Source organism: Marmota flaviventris, chromosome 8 (assembly GCF_047511675.1).
Source record: "Marmota flaviventris isolate mMarFla1 chromosome 8, mMarFla1.hap1, whole genome shotgun sequence".
NCBI classification, from domain to species: Eukaryota; Metazoa; Chordata; class Mammalia; order Rodentia; family Sciuridae; genus Marmota; species Marmota flaviventris.
Window position 1 is genome coordinate 73297521 of NC_092505.1, and position 15114 is coordinate 73312634.

General features: G+C 33.9%; 1 protein-coding gene across 2 annotated transcripts in view; it reads right to left on the minus strand.

The window, feature by feature from the left end:
• The window catches only part of Alcam (activated leukocyte cell adhesion molecule), a 192941-nt gene that overhangs the window by 77685 nt on the left and 100142 nt on the right, over positions 1-15114 (minus strand). The window lies entirely within an intron of this gene.

The following is a 15114-nucleotide window of genomic DNA, read 5'->3' on the forward strand; positions in this document are numbered from 1 at the left end:
AATGAATTGCTGCTTAGCAGGAAAAAGAAAAAAAGGAAGGAAATAATGAAGGAGGAAAAGAAGGAAGAACAATTATTAAACAAAAAATTTTGCTGTATTGTAAAACATGTTGAATTAGTGATAGTAATTTTATTACTCCCTGGTAAAATACTCAGAAACCACTCTGATTATAAGAAAACTGAAAGTTGATTACTTCAACAATGGAAATAAGACTTACTTGACACAAAATATATGATAACTTTCTTCTATAGGGCCTACAGTCCTTTCAAAGACTTCATCATTGACCTTTCCAGTGTGCAGTTAGTAAAGAAAATATGGTTTCATTCTACAAAAAAGAAATGAAACTAGAAACTTTTAAATGTTTTTGAAATATAGAGAGATGTTAAGCACATCATCTGCAGTCAGACAAAAGTCCTGGGATCAAATGTTGGCTTCATTATTTATAAGCTCTGAGCTTGAGAAGTTACTTAAACATTAAAAAAAATAAACTTTTATTTCCATATGTGTAAACTGGGGATCATAATGATACTTATATTTCTTAGCATTGCTCTGAGGTCAAAATAAGTTACTTTAAAGTATTTAGCAGAAGGTTTTGCACATCAGAATTTTTATTGCTCCTGTTACAAATTATCGCACACACAGGGGCTGATGCAATGTCAATTTATTGTCATAGAGTTCATGGGAATCAAAAGTCTCATTGGGTGAAAATCAATGTCTCAGCAGAGTTACACTCCTTTCTGGATGCTCCATGGAAGAATCCATGTCCTTCCCTCTTTCAACTTCTTGTTTTATAATCCCCTTCTTCTCTCTTCAATGGCAGTTACATCACATCTACCTCTTCCTTTTTGTTGCCAGAATATTTCTCTGCTTTTAAGAATCTATGTGATTATGTCCAGGCCACCTAGATAATCCAATTCATCATAATCTCACCATCTCAATGTCCTTAGCTTTAATCACAGGTATAAAGTAATGTTTCCCAGTTTCTGGGAATAAAATGTAGACATGTTTCTGGGATCATTATTCTGCTTACCAGAAAATGGTACATTGGGATGTGCTTCATAAGGCTGACTACTTTATTATTACTTTATATTATCAATATTAGAATGTCCATACACTTACAGAATTTGATACTTTAGGCATTATTTAATTATCCTGCCCGTAAACATTTCTCAGAGGATGAATCAGAGACAAAGTGATGTGAAATAGTTTGTACAAGTCCATTCACCTAATTAATGCTAATTTTGTACAATTCATAGTTCATGATACAACACAGGGCTTTTCCTGTGTTACAGGGTCACCAAGAATAGTGATATAAAATGTATATATACCTAACTTGGAATTTAATTTGTAAAAAAAAAATCCCCAAAATATAAAACATAAAATAACACATTTTAAAACTTTACACAGAATTAATCTTTAGAATGTTTGTAATTATTAAGCTACATTGAAATCAGGTTAAAATTTAAGTTTGAAAAAAAGTGAGTTTTTAGAGCATACATATTATATTGTTATGCCTGTCTGCTTCCTTGCTTATTTTTTTCTTTCCTTTTTCTTTTTTTTTAATTTTTTTGGTCTTCATAGCCTTGAATGAATATGCTTGCTTAGTAGGAAAAATTAACACTCCAAGATCAAATAACGCTTATTTTGTTTCAAATATATGATAACATTGCATTGTTAACATGTTACTACCTTTTTCTTCTGAGAGTTTCCATATTGGTTCAAATGAGCTACCTACCAAATTTGTTTGGAATAGGCTAGGTCACAGTTTATAAATATATACCCATAAACCCTGACAGAAATAAGCACAGATGGATGTCATCTTACAATTCTAATTTAACACAAGTCAATAGTTCTATTATGTTTAGAAAAACACTTTGAACAAATCTAGGCAAAACTACCATATTTTCTAACATATTAAAATAAAAATTACAATAAGAATTTTGATGACAATTATATCTTATTCCCAAAGCAAACTTATGGATATCTCTAATTCTTTAATTATTACACCTGATGCACAGCAATCTCAAACTCAAATAGTGAGATACATTGATAGGAAGATTCTATCAATAGTCAAACAAAACACTCCTAATCTTGACCCCTTTTTGTAAATTCTGCATTTTCCCCACTCTGTTGGCCCCATGGGAAGAGATTGCTTCATTAAAAGATGAACTATAACTGACTAAAGCCTGTTCAGCAATGAATATAGCTATTTGGAATTTGCATAGGGATGGCGTTTCTGATTTAGATGTAACTAATGAATGGCAAGTACATTGTCTTACAACATTTCAGCTAAGTTCACAATATCTTCTCAGGATAGTGTTATATTCCATGATATTAACAATAACCTGAGCATAAATAGGTGTTATGCTTTAAATATTAATTATTCTAAGTTGCTTTTTTGTTAAAGATTTTTTTCTCTACTTGCCAGTTATTATTAGGTAGATACTAGTGATATTGGAAATTCATTTTTCATTTGTGGGATTCCAAACAGAGTCAAAGATATTGGCTACTTGGCTGAGACCTTCAGAAGTAAGGTTAGTGCCTAGAACACGCAAGATTTATTCAGTACTATTCAGTAAATTATGAAGTATGAAGCAGTCCCATGGTAGCATATTTTAAAATTAATTTTGCATAGAGAGAAAATTTAGGAACCACAATGCTAAACCCTAATCTATATTGTACTTTCTTCCAATCATCCCTCTCAACTCTGACCCCCATAATAGTTACATCTCAAATATCAACAAAAAATATGCAGGAAATGAAGACTGACAGGACACAACTGTGTGCTTGAGAAAGAACAATGCTTCTCTTTTCAAAGTTGCTCAGGCTAAGAGCATGTATTATCAAAACAAACCTGAACAGATACCTTTTGTTGTGTGTGTGGGGAGGAGGGTCACTGAGGATTGAACCCAGGAGGCATTAGCCACCAAGCCACATGTTCAGCCCTTTTTATGTTTTATTTTGTCAGAGGGTCTCACTAAGATGCTCAGGGCTTCACTAAATTGCTGAGACTAGTTTTAAACTTGCAATCTTCCTGTCTCGGCCTCCTGAGCTACTGGGATCACAGGCATGCACCACCATACATGGTCTGAACAGACATCTTCATGGTTTCTTTAGTTAAGACAATTTGATCTGGCATAGTCACTTGGCATCAGTCTTGTCTTACCAGAAAACAACCAAATGTTCTTGAAAGGAAAGGGACAGGGGAGGTTCAAGCCATTGGCATTTAGAAAATGTGAGATAATAAAACCTTGTCTATAATGCCTAAATAAGGAAGGCACTTGCAACCTAGAAACACAATAAAGAAAACTTGAAAGAGAGGCCATTTGCAGGCTAAGACATAATATATTTTTAAGCCTCACTTCTCCAAACTCCTCAGTTACTTTTCTAGGTAAACAAAATACCTTAAAATGTACATTGGAGTCAGATCTGAGTGGTAGAAACTGATAACAGTAACACTAAATCTACTTTCTAAAGTGTTATTGGCACGAGTGGAATGTGAAAAACAACACAGGTGAAAATCATTAAATGTTGACCTAGTTGAGTGGTGCAAGCAATACATGGGAAAAAATGCCCACAAATGTTTTAATTTTTAACCGTATTGAGCTTTTTTCCTCTGTGCTAGCATAGTGTTTGGAGGATGTAGTTCACATTCAGTACAATAAAATAGATTGAATTATGCCTAAAGGCAAAATAAATCTGTGCATTTACACCGACACCTCCTTTATATATTTATCCTTGGGCAATGAAGTGTTTTGGATGAGAACATTTTCAAAATACCTGAAATATACCCATTTAATTATAGAATTGTATATTAAAAACATGCTTTGACATTTGGGTAGCGATTTTTCTGAAAAGCATTGAACACTCCACTGATTTATCCATCAAACTTGATAATGTGTTGTGTATAATCTATTCTGGTTTGGATGATGTGGGGTCATAACCATTGTCCTGTATTAAGAGAATGAATCCACTGATATAAACCTAGTTCTGTATAAATACCATTGTCAACATTGCCACAGGCTGACTTATGAATAAACACAGTATAAATAGGTTTTTTTTTTTTTTACTTTAAGCCATCAAAATAAAATATATACTCGGATATGAAAACAAAGTGCTACTTATTGACATCACATGGGAGCTGATAAGAAATAAAAAGCTCAGCACTTCCTGCTTCAAGACCTGAATCAGAGTTTTGACAATATCCACAAATGATTTGTATGCACATGAAGTTTGAGAAGCACTGATTTAGAACATAATACTCCCCAACTGCAAGCTTTCCTGTGATAGCCTTTCATTACTTGAGAAATCAGATCTCATTTTTTTCCTTTAATATTTTCAGTCCACTTTCATGGAATGTCTTTGTTGTATAATATATCCTTAGCAAGAAATTTGTTATCTTTGTGATAAAATGTCATGGTGGTTGTTGTAGATAGATAGAGCCATTATTCAACCAGATTTAGAGTCTTGAATCATAGGTTTTTTTTTTTTTTTAATCATTAAGGAACATTATATATCACTCAGTTTCAGTCTAATACCCTCATTTTGCAGAAGAGAAAATTGAAGTCCAGAGAGGTGAAGCTGACTTGTTTATTTACCGCATCGGTCATGCATTACCACACTGTATCCTATCTTAAGCACAGGCCCTCATATAGGTATCCATTTACAGTTATGCAAGTGTTTTTTTCCCATTGATACATGTCAAAATTCATGTACACACTCTTTCCCCACAAGTAAGTATAAACACTTTAATGGATTTATTGTCCCTTAGATTCCTCTCAACTTGTCTTTGAAAGGTTCCCAGATATTTATGCCTCACATTTCCTTTCATCTTTGCTACTGGCCTTGTGCTTAGATTTATTTATTTGTTTTCCCCTGAAGCTCTTCTGGTCTCCACTTCGGCTTGGACTGACCTTCACTTTTAGATTGGTGGCACCCTACTCAAGCCCTTTGTTCACTGTTGGCTTAATCCAGGGACTCTTCCTAACCTTGCAGCTCAAGTTAAGTCTCTGTATTAAGATAAAAACTCAACTCTACCTTCTACCCTCTCTGTCCCCATACTTACTCTTAAGAAGAAACACTGATGCTAATCATGGAAATATCATGATCACTGGGAGGTTATAACTTCCACTGAAAGAAACAAATATTTGGGAACTTTTCTGTTTCCAGTTCCCTTTTCTTGGGATCTCTTACAGCTCTTGGATTACTGTTCCTCTTTGCATTGTTTTTCTCAATTCCATGTGTATAGCTGAGAGAGGAACATGGTAGTAGGAAAACTTCATTTTCTTCTTATAGACCTATGACATAAACTAGGAAGAAGGAATCATAAAGTAGGCTCCATAAATTTGAATTTTGTCTAGGTCTTATATTATGTATACTCTAATGGATATTAGATGTTTACTCTAGTAGAAGTTCAGTGGAGCTAGCCAAGGACAGACACTACCCAAGGATTCAAGGTTAAACACTAATTTGTAATAAAAAAATATTAATTAACCTGGAATCTTGTGTGGGCATAACTCTCTAGAATGGGAGGAGTTCTAATAGAAAATGGCAATGGGCCCTAGAAAATTTTGCATGGTTAGATTTTTTTAAAAATTATTTTTTTCATTTATAAAATTCATGACTCCTAAACATTCACTATTTCTTAAATGAGAGCTTGCCTTTTTTTTTTCCTTAAAGTTTATGGATAAAACTCTTGCAAAACTAGGCAAAAATCCTCTTTCTTTACTGGTAACCTATTTTGAATCTTGGCCTAACAGAACAACTGAACAAACAAATATGTTTTATGCTCTGTTTGGAGAGATAGTAGAAGAATAATTCACTGTTAAGAACAACCTAATTTTAATGTAAGTGTTTATTTTCAAAATATAATTCCTATATTTTAAAGTTAGAACTGACATTAGCCAACTTGAAAATTAATATTAGAAGATAAATGGAAGCTATTTCCTTCAGCAAGCATGGCCTTTATATTTTTAGGAATGCCTTTGGATCGGTTAAGTCTCAGAAGCTGACCTTCCTAAAATGCCCCCTATCTAGTAAATTAAAATAACTGTCTGTATATGCATCTTGTTCTATGGTAAATTACACAGTAAGAAAGCAATGCAATTATAACAGATGCATGCTTTCTAAGATGCATAAGATGAGAACTTAAAGTAATGTGGAACACATTCTTCCTTTATTAAAAACAAATGCTAATTCCCTCTCATATGGACTTTGTCATGCAATTTGCCTGTCATTTACCCTGTCCTTTAAAAGGAATTATTGAATTACAGTTAAGAATAATATGAAGATATAATTGAAACTTGTTGATGCCCATTTGGAAGGTAGAAAATATATCAGGCTTTATAAACTGGTACAATAGTGTTATTCAGAGACCAGCAATTTATGTGAAAATTCAGTAAATGCTATGGTACCTCAAATAGCTGAGTACAGTAAGCATTCATTGTGCATGAAAGCATTTTAAAAAAAATCAAGCTGAGCTTTAGAAGTATCTATCATTATGTTAAGATCTTCATTCAATAAATTGAACTGGTGTCTCTCCCAGTAGGACTATCACTATAATGATAGCCCAGCAGGATGTTGTTTTATAAAGCTTGGAAGGATCAATGCTTTCATTTAAAAACATTAAATTTAGACAGGTTCAAAGTTACTAAAAATAGATTAACCCTTTTAGTTAAAAGTCATTGAAATAACTGTTTAATCCCACAATCTTGTAGGCAGTAATTTTTTTAGTAAGCAATCGACCCCATTGTGATTCTGGTCGTTTAGACCTTTTGGTAAACTGATATAATTTGTGCTGATCTGTATGATGGAGTGTAAGGTTAACTTTGCATGACATTATTTGATTCATTATAAATTTGTGCTTTTCTGAAATTGACATTACAAGCTGTTGAATTAACATTTTTCATTTGTGTACTCAGTGATGAATTAAATATTATGTTTAAAATTTTAAAGTATCCCTTTTTGATGCAAAAAGTGACTACTTGTCGGTAATTTTATATTTCTTAATCTAAAACCAAGATAAGTAAACACATAAATTCATTAATATTGTGATTATCATTTAACAGTATTGATGACTGGCTTGCACTGTATGTTTGTGGGATGAATGAATAACTGGTGGGTAAGTAATATAAATATATCACTTAACATTCCTTGCTTAAGTCTAACACTTTTATGTTAAACTATTGGTTTGGTGTGGTTTGGTATGTGTGCACTGTGCATTACAGGAAGCAAGTCCACACTTGTTGTTGATATATGAAGGGGTCTTACTCTCTTTGTTTTTCTTATACACACACACACACACACACACACACACACACACACAGAGGCAAACATACTGTAGGCCTGTCTGTACTCTAAAAAATAAGCTAGATCATCTACTAGAATTTGTTTCAGGAATGTAAGCATGAGGTTTCTTTCAAACATATCAATGCTGCACTTGAGACAGAACAGAAGGGTAATTTTCGACCAGGGGCAGTCTGCATCTGAGTGTTGATGCCAGCAATTTGAACGCACCATCCACAGGCTGATTTTCACTCCGCATTAGAGATGCAGGATGTGGAATTGCCAGAATATGTCTTCTTTTACATCCGTCTCCATATGTAAAGCAAAGTGTAGTTTATTTGAAATACTCAGATTTGATCAGTGAAAATTGGACCATGAATAAAAATGATTATTATATTTTAATTTAGAATAAATAATTAGGGGAACCCTCTTTGAAATTTTCAGATGCTTTCAAGATTTCTATTACTTACACATTTCCTTTCTGATTTTAATTTTGTCTGTGGGCTCCGTGAAAAATGTTGCTTTCCTAAGGTGTGAGCTTGCACTGGTTCACTGACTTCCCAATTGTTTCCCTGGCTGAATAAAGATTTCTTTCTGGGGAAACATATCCGTGACAGCTGTTATTCCACATGTTTCCATCGAAAAACATATTAACCTGAACACCCGGGGATAATTATGCTCATGTACAAATGCCTTCAGATGCTAATGAGTCCTCATCTGCCCTCTCTCTTGATTGTCCTGACCCTGGTATTACCATGGACTAATACCTTTGGGATCTTCCTGGTACCGATGACACTCTGAAAGTTATCCACCTTCACTTTGGTTAAGTAAGCTGAGTTTGGATACATATTTTTCAATTAACTATATACAAATTTTTAAAAAGACCCTTTTGTCTCATGGGTTTACATATTAACAATGATTAATAATAGGGACTCACTGACCTTTTATTTATCTGCAATCATCCAAATTTAACAAATTTTTACGACCTGGGTATGGCAACTATATAGTATGCCACTTAGATTAAACTAATGAATGAAAATTTCACCAATATTCTGATTCTTGGTTTTCCAGTTGTTAATAGAATGAAAGTTATTTATAAAGTAGAGAAAAACAGCAATAGTAACTCTAATTTTTTGTATTGATGCTATTTTAGCATTTTCTTATGTTTGATTTTTCTTATAAAAATATGAATTTGACATATGATGGCTATATTTGTTTACTTTTATTCCCTAGGAAATTGCTTCTGACTAAGAGTGCTTTCCTTCCTATTTGCAATATTGTATCTAAAACATTAGAGCTTGAGGGGAGCTTTCTGCTCATTTTATCAAATTTCTTAATTTTTACAAACAAGGAAAAAGAGGATAAAGAGGTATTAAGAGACTTGCATGTGAACTCACAGCTTGTTAAGAAGTATTTGTGCATAACTTAATTGGGTTTTGTAAAACCCCAGACAGGCTAAAAACTGTGGCAATCAATTTATGGAAAATTATAATTCTGATAAAAATAATTTATATCATTTCATTCCCTACACACTCAGAGTTTGAACTCCCTGGTACCTTGCTCTTTGAGTGACTGTCCTCTTTTCCTGCCTGCCTGGCTATTGAAATCACATCAATTTCCTCCCTGCTTTGGAGATCCAAGTCTGTACATCCATCCCTGACCACACTGCTACGCTCCACACTTCCTTCTGCAATTGTTTTCTAGTCCTCTTCAACTGAGTGTTGCACAGACACCATTAACTCAACATGACATGAAATGAACCACTTATTTTCTTATTTTTCTCATCTATCATCTATATATTTCTTCACCTGTTACCTTTTCTAGTTACTTACTAATTCAACCAAATAAGGGACTTGGAAGTCATCCTGGATTTCTCCACCACTTGTAGCACCCAACATATAATCAGTTATAAAAATCTTCCTAATGTTTGTTATTGGTATCTGTTATCTGACCTATCCTTTCCTTCTCATTTTCTAACCATTCATCATAATGCCTAACACATAGAGGGTGCTCCACAAATATTTTATTGATGAATAATTAGAACAGAAATGAATAAATGAGTGATGACTAAGATATAGTTTCTGACTTCCTTTAGCTCATCATAACAAAGGGAGAGAAACAAAACAAACAAACAAAAAAGGGCAAGGAGGCATGCTATCTTCCAACAGAGGTCATGGAGGAGACGTGTTTTACTCAAGATGGAACTCAAAGAATGGAAAGCCCAGATAACCAACAAATTTATTTAATCAATTAATCTTTTTAGATTAGATGACAGCAAGGAGACTGGATGAGGACAATGGAAAATTTAGTGATTCCTGAAGAGATCAATCTGTTTTCTCTTCTCCCCAGATAGCTATGACTGCTAAGATGGTCTGGGTACATTTTTTCCTAAAGACCTCAGTACTCAGTACTCCGTCCTCCAAAATTTATGACTCACAGAGAAAGACCTGACTCCAAATTTAGTCATAAATAATGATAAATTTGTATATGAAAATGTTAATACCATAGTGTATTTAAGTGGATCTTGCGTTTTAATATAAAGCATATACACAGATAAAGCCATAGGCTCAGCTCCAGTCTCAACGTTCTTGTGACGTGCTCCAATTTTGGTCTGCTCTCAGCCATATAACGACATTCAAAATGAACAGGTCTTTAAAGTGGTTTTTATGTGGTATATTTGTTTTGAAATAAGCACATAATATACTAACAATAATAGCAATAATAATGATTCCATTTTTTTCCTAATATATTTTCCATTAAAAAAAGCTCTTACTTGAGAATTTAGAAACTTTTTTTCCTTTATAATTTTAATTAATATTAGTAGAAAATAATCAAGTTGTAAGCAAGGTATCTAGGCTCTCTTTTCATTAAAATTTCTTTTCAGAGTAAATTAGTTTATAATAGTAACCTTGCTTACTCTCAGATTATCAGGGATAACTCGGTAAATAGTGAAGAAGCCAACAGAATCAATTCTGATTTTGAAGTTAAATGCACAAAGCATTTATCTTTAATACATTGGTCAAATAGCTCAAATAACAGCTTTATGATTTTATTAAACAAAGACTTAAAAGTACCTAAACAACAGAGAATATAGCTTTGGTTTTTCAATTCAATTAATTCTTTCTACAGTAAATCTCTTTGTATGGCAATGTAGCTCAGGGGTACAGCATATGACCCTTGCTTTGATCCCAAGTGGAGAGAGAGAGAGAGAGAGAGAGAGAGAGAGAGAGAGAGAGAGAATACTTAACAGTATGCCACTCTATGTCTTACTTCACATCATGAAGTATGTACATAAATTTAATAAACAAAACCATACCTCTATTTGGGCCCTTTTTTGCAAAGGTACTATTTATAATCTATATGTAGTCTGGATGTCTTATAGAATTATTCTTCATTAAAAAAAATAAAACAAGAACAACTTACTAATTCAGAAACAAACACCATCTTTATGTTCAGTTCACTTATTGCTAAGTTCTTCTGTTGTCTAACTTTATCACATCTTTCACTGGGGGATCTATAACCAGTGTTATCAATAGTCCATGCTTGAGAAAGAAGGTAAGGCCACTATTTCCATGAGTGAATAATGCAACTGTAGTTGTTCCTCAATATGGTATGATGAATAGAATTAAGCTAAAATAATGTAATTTTGCCTGGCTCCCCCTGATGTTAGTAACATTTAAAGTGGACTTTGGTCTATAGCTATGGACCTCATTTTTGTTTGGGGAATATAGAAATCTTTATGTGTCTTATGTAAATGTCAAGACTAATGATATTTGCTGTTCTAGTTTAATTCAGCAACTTGAATTAACCAATTTCGTTTTAACTTTTTGGTTAAAAGATAAATTCCATTTTTCACCTTCATGGCTGCTGATGGTTCCTATTCCTATGAAGAGTAAGTTAAAAAAAATAAAAATAAAAATAAAAACCTCTTATGTCCTAAGGTTGTGCTACTTTCAGCCTCTCTGGAGGGTCAACACAGAGGGCAATGAGAGGAGCTATGCACTGTCACAGGCTGAACAAAATCTCATCAATCAGACAATAGGATTTTGTTCTCTGATGCCTTCTTTCCACTAGAGTGGAAACAAAGGAAAGAATCCCCCAAAAAGCAATACTGTTGAATTACTTTGTAAGACCAAACAAATGACAGCGCTTGTCTCTCTAGTAAGCACTTTTCAACATGAATACATTGTTCCCAGAAAATACATCTTATGTGAAATTTTATTTCATAAACACAAGGGGTTTAAAGTAACAGCACATAAAAGTTAAAAAAAAGAAAAGAAAAAACTAAAGTGAAACTTGTCACTATGTGCAGGGAAAAGAAATGTTGTCACCCTGGCAAGATCTTTTGTGCTGCATGTTAGCCTGCCATGGCCCTCAGCACTCCCAGATGACTGCCTTCTGAAACCAGGCTTTCGAGGGATTTGGATCTGAGCTCTGTGATTTTCTGTTAGGTCAAAGGCTCAGAATTCTTCTCCTTTCTCAAATCATATCTTAGGATCTATTCCAGACTTCATTGTGCACACACACACACAAACACATACACATTATCATATCTCAAATTATTATATCTTAGAAAGAGAAAAAAGATTGAAAAAACATATTAACAGGGCTTTAAGTACCTGGTCATACATACAAAAAGTGCTAGCACAGATGTCTGGGACTCCAGAAGTAACAGTAGGGAAAAAAGAGAGCAGAAGAAATAGTGACCAAATTTTATAGAATTGGGGAAGGACATAAATTTATAGATTTAAGAAATTTAGTAAAATCAAGCAGTCTTAATACAACAATGCCAGACCTAGAAACATCATAGTCAAACTATGGGAAGCTAAAAAAAAAATCTTGAAATCAGCAAAAGAAAATGGATCAATTACATGGAGAACCATAATGATTGAAATTTCTTCTGTTTCCTAATTAGGAACAACTAAAGCCAAGAATACAGCAAATCAACATCTTTAAAATATTGAAAGAAAAATCATTTCAGGCAAAATTATGTATTCAACAAAAAATATTCTATAGAATGAAATGCTATAATTTGTTCTTCATCTGAGGGAATTGATAGGAATGCAATGTAAAGCATTAGAAACCATAAATATGTGCAAACATATAAAGGAAACTTTTCAATATTTCTAATAAGTGTGTGTATGTGTATGTATGTGCATGTGTGTACACACTTGAAGCATTTTAAAAAGAAGACATAAAATTAAAAGAAATAGTAGATATTCTAGATTTAGAAACAGAGAGGACAGAGTGAACAAATGGTACTCAGGTGTTATGAGATGGCCCCCAAAAGCTCATGTGTGAAACAATGCAAGAAAGTTTAGAGGTGCAATGATTGGATTATGACAGTCTTAACATAATCAGTGCATTAATGCCATGAGATGGATTAACTGGGGCATAGCTATAGGCAGGGAGGGTGTGGTTAGAGGAGGTGGGTCATTGGAACATGCCTTTGGGGTATATATTTTGTCTGTGGTAGGGGGAAACTCTTTTTCTGCTTTTTGGTCATGTCCTGAGCTGCTTTCCTCTATCACACTCTTGCACTATGATGCTCTGCCTCATTATGGACCCAGAGCAATGAACTTGGCTACCTATGGACTGAAACTGTAGGCCTCCCAAATAAACTTCTCTAATTGTTCTTGTCAAGTAGTTTGGTCACAGCACTAAAAAAAGCTGACAAAAACACCAGATTTCTATGTTGGGCAATAAAGTGGATGGTGATGATACTTACTGAGATGGGGAAGATGGAAAGAAGAAGAATATCAGGATGTATTGAATATTAGTGTAGAATCTGTGAGACTTTCAGAGAAGGAATTTGAATATATAAAGGTCTGGATATCAGAGAAATATTTTGATGCAGAGGTATCAATTTGAGTATCGTTACAACAGAGACATGGCTGGGAATGAAAATATACAGAGAAAGAGGAAGACTGGTACAGAAACATGCCAACTGCAACTAAAAGGGATTCCAACATTTGAAGGTTAGGTAAACTACAATGAGCAGCAAAAGAAAGGTATGGGTAGGAAAGAAATCCGTGTTGTTGTGCAGTGTGGTAAAGGGCAAGATTGAGTTTCAAGGAGGGATAACCAATAATTTATAATCCACCAGAGAAGTCATGTGATCCCACTGGACAAGTATAAAGGCAACTGTTAATATTTGTATATAGGGCTAAATGTCTAAAATAAAATTAGACGTTTGGGTTGGGGATGGAGCTTACTGAGAGAGCATGTACTAGCATGTGGTAGGCCCTGGTTTCAACCTCCAGCACCAAAACAACCAACCAACCAAACAAACAAACAAAACACCAGATCCTCAAAAGAAAGATATGTGTGGAAAATGGGCATATGGAAACAGTTCTTGTAGCTTGCTATTAACAAGGAATTTGTAAAGGAGGAAGAAGGTGGTAACTAGAAGAGTAATGGAGTGGAAGATAAAGAGTGCAGTAAAGTTGAGTTATGGAACTGGAAATCCATTTAAAAATTAAAAGATAGATAGATAGGGAGAGAGAGACAGAGAGAGAGAGAGGGAGGGGGAGAGAGAGAGAGAGAGAGAGAGAGAGAGAGAGAGAGAGAGAGAGAGAGAGAATTTTAAGCACAGTAAAGGCAGCTAAGGATCCAGTTCAAAGAGAGGGGTTCTAGACATAGAGGGTAAAGTTTCTCAGAAATTAGGAGACTATGATAGATACAAGTGTGTTAAGTGTTAAGATTTAGTCCAATAATCAGAAACAACATTTAATTTTTTTTCCCTTAAACTTACTCAAATTATCAAACATTTTGCTGAGCATGAAATTTATAAAGTGGTTGTATTTGTTGCTAAAAAACTTTACTACCAAAGTGTGTGTGCATGTGATTAAGTCTTCTGTATTTAAGACTTATGCCTTAGTTAATGAAAAGTTATGGATATATTTTATCTACTCAGCAAAGACCGTTTTAAAGGGAAATGCCAACTTAGCCAGCAAATTAGTTTCAAGCAAGTATACAAGTGAAACAGATGAACAGAACACATATTGCAATTTACTGTTTTATTTCTGTAGATTTACCTGAGTGATTTCTCCTCTGAGCAACCAGAGTGTTTTTGTAAGTCTCATTTTAAATTTTGCTAGCACGTAAACTAAATTCACATGAAGGATATTATATAGAGTTATCTGTACCATTTTAAAACATATTCATGGAGGAAACTACAAACTTAAAACCTTCTACATTAATATACTTTGCTTGATGGTTTAAATTAAAATCCAGGTTTCAAAACAGTACCTGCTCACCTTCTGACAAAGTAAGCAAACATCCTTGAAGAGAAAAGTAGGTTAGAACAGGTCTTAGACAGCTTAGGACTAGGTAGTTGACTGTGACTATAAAGAAGAATAAAGCAGTGGTCTGTCTGCACAGTGAGCTGAACCCACCAACCACATCTCTTCTCCACCACTCTCTGCTACACAGTCAGGTTTTTTTTTTTTTCTTTTTCTCTAATGAGCACTACAGTTCTCAAACTGGCCAGTAGAACAAGAGGACCAGGTAGAACCTATAAAACATTTTATATGTTACAGAAATAAAAAGAACAATGAATCTAAAAGTGGCTTTAAAACAGCAATCTTTATAAATAAATTATAACAAGTGAAATATATAAAATTCTTACATTTAAATGTATAGTATGTCTACTGTCAATGGTCTCAAATTTCTTCATTATCAAAGTAGTAGATGACTATCACTTGTTCCCAAATATGAGACTGCTTTTAAATGTAAAATGATAATAAAGCTTTGTTTGTTGATTTTTACAAGAAAAGACTGAAATCTGAATAATTTCATTTGTCACTGAAAACAGAGCTTCTTAGAAAA